Here is a 3,217-nt window from a genome sequence, read left to right as displayed (position 1 = left end):
TGCTGAACATAATGAAAAGCTTTAGCTGCCCAGCACGAGTCACTAGATGGTAATGCTATATGACTGTTGTATAAAATTGACGTTCTAACATTTAAAAAAGTACAATATTGTTGCTGTTATTGTTACAGTCAACATTTATTCAAATTTGCCTGTATGCTTTTTCCATTTCCTTGCTCACTTTACTGACTTCTCATTTTTACTTCTAAGTTTCTTCTTCTTGCTGATAGTAGCACTTTCCAATGACTGTAGGTAATAAAGTTTTTGAGTTCTTCTGAATCCGAAGTGTTATTTTTGCCTTCACTTTAAAATGACAATTTGTCATACTTATTTTCTTGTACAGCTTTGAAAATTTACTCCGTTGACTTCTGTTACTGATCTTTTCTCTGATGTTGCAATTACAAGATGTCTACTGTCAATCTGTAATTCTTTGGAAGATAATGCTTTTTCGGAAGCTTTTAGGAATTTCACTTTATTTTTGATTTATTTATTTATTTTTTTGGTTTGTTTTACTAACAATATACCTAGGCATGGATTTTTAAAATAAATCTATCCTGCCTGGGGCTCAGTGGGCTTTTCAACATGAGATTTCATGTCTTTCTTCAGCTTTATATAATTCTCTGCAATTATCTCTTTATGTTATGCTTTCAGAAATTGCCTCAATTCTATCTCCTACTTTAACAATTTTCTTTTTGACTGTGCCCAATACACTATATAGTCTATTTATTGAATGTTTAAATTTCAGTGATTACAATATTCATTCCTAGGTTTCTCTTGCTTCACGACTCTCGCTTTTATTTTAGTATCATTAATCCCACTTTTATATCTTTAAGGTTCTTAAACACTTACTTTAAAAGTTCTTTTTAGCACATCATGAACTATTATCTTTATTTTACTGCAATAAATAAAAAATATATATATTTTTGCCTGAAATAAATCTTTTCCATTTGCTGAACAAAATAAAAAACTTATTGAAACAACACATTAAAAAGTGGATTGCTTCAGAAGATCTTTGGTCAAATTTTTGTTTAAGGATTGAAGCCTTCCAACTCTTCCCATACATTTTCCTGTGGGAAGCAAGTAGATGTAACGATTTGTTAACAGATGTTTCTTTTGCTGGTGCTAATCATGCTAAGATTTATATACACCTTTGCCAGAAATAAAATTATAAAATATTTATTGCAACAAAGGAAACATAGTGAATTCAGAATTTTCATTGAGAAATATGTCTTTTATTACAAAATATTTTACAAAATATTTCATTTTAATACTATAGGACAGAGAGAGCTATCCTCACTGAAAATGCTTCACATGAGGACACAGATATCACTGAATTGTCACTACCCTGGGATGGATTACAAAAAGAGTTAGAACATTGCTTCCAATTTGGAGTTACCTCTTTGTTGTGGGGAAAACTTTTTTTGTTTATTCTCTTTAAATGTAAGTTGGCTAATAGGGATCCACTTCGACTTCATTATCTGAAGCAAAATACATTTCACATGTGGCTAAACTAGTGGGTAGTATCTGATTTTTGCTTACATCTTATATGATGATAGAGAATAAAGAATGACTGAAATACTTTTGGGTTAGTCTTATGGATTCTTCATGTTCTGAAACTTCTGTTTCATTTTTTATTACTTATTTTTATTTTTTTATTGTTTATTTAAAACTAATCAAAATTAGCTCTAGCTCAATGACTAGAGCCACCTTGGATTTTACTAAGTTCCTAAAACCCCTCATCCCAGCCCCCGAGGAATGGATCTTCTGTTGTTTGTTCAGTGTGGGATCTTGCTTTGTGCAGCTGGGGTGAACATGGGCTTTGTGCTCTACTCGGGATAGGCCTGGGTTCTGTGCTCTGTAGGAAGTTCTCCTTTTTCCTAGACACAACTGGGGACCATCTGACCACTCATCTATTCAATACATTGGTGGGCAGAGGTGTTTTTGGTCATGCAGCTCTAAGCTTTAATAGCCAAGCCGGGTTTGAGACACCTGTTTTGTATGGGATACATTTGATAGCAACCTCATGAGACCATTAAGGCCTTAGGCTCAGTATCCCAAACCCAGATCCAAAATTCCTTTGAGCCACGAGGCTTAAATATCTATTGATTATTGAGTTTCTCTTTATTTCTAACCCATTAGATTTTATTTTCTTGTCTTCAACTACAAATATATATATTTACATATCTATGTCTATATCCATTGTATGTAATCTGCCATTTCAAGGGCTAGCTGCTGAGAGGAGATTTTAACATGCTCTCAATAGGCCATGTTGGTCGGGATACTTTCTTTTAATGTCGGCAAAATGAGTTCCATTTTCCTGTAGTGCAGTTTACTTGTTAGCTTTTTAAAAGGCTTTTCTTGATATAGGAGAACTTCTTAGGAGGCATAGAATTTAACATTTTGATAATAAAATCCATTTTTCGCTAGAGACAGTCTGGGACCACATGTTCTTTTAGTGTTGAAATTTTACTTGGCCATAACTGCTGACATCTGGTAACTACCAGCGGGCTGTTTTTAGGTTTGGTTTGAGAAATTGTAGTGGCCTCAAGCTTTCTGAATGTGCATGTGTACATTACAAAATACTCAATGGATAGAGGTGAACACTAGGACAGACTATTTATATTTTTCATTAGAGAGAACTAATTCATTGGGAGTGAGACCGATTTACATTTTACCCATTGTGTAAAGAGTTTCTTGTAGGAACATGAATGAGTTAATTGGCACCATATTTTAGATGTCTACCAGGCATGTTTAAGGGCCCTTTATAGATTGGATCCCTAGCAGCTGCCCCGTGACCCATCTTTTAAATCTGGCTCGACTTTCTTCTCTGGTTTTAAGTCATTTTGCTATGAAGCCGACAGTTTAATGAAAGGAAAATATCATCAGTAACTTTTGCCAAAATAGATGTAAAGAGTCTTTGAACTGCTGGACTGTCCTTGTAGTTCTTTTTTTTTTTCTTTCTGGGTAGCAGTTGGTGTAATGCAGTCTTTTCATTCTATTAATAATATGTTATGCATGGTCACATCCCTGGTTAATTAGACTTACAGTTTTCAATTAGCAGCATTTTTTGATGATACATTATTATCCTTATTAGAGAGGTCGTAGACTATGTTATAACAAAGACTGAAGACTCTATTGTCAGCATAATCTTGAAAGAACCATTTAACTTTATGAAATGTATCTGGCGAAGGAACTTCATACTTTATTTGATGTATAATTT

The sequence above is a fragment of the Pteropus alecto genome, unplaced genomic scaffold (genome assembly GCF_000325575.1).
Source record: "Pteropus alecto unplaced genomic scaffold, ASM32557v1 scaffold20, whole genome shotgun sequence".
Taxonomy (NCBI): domain Eukaryota; kingdom Metazoa; phylum Chordata; class Mammalia; order Chiroptera; family Pteropodidae; genus Pteropus; species Pteropus alecto.
This window is presented reverse-complemented; position numbering follows the sequence as displayed.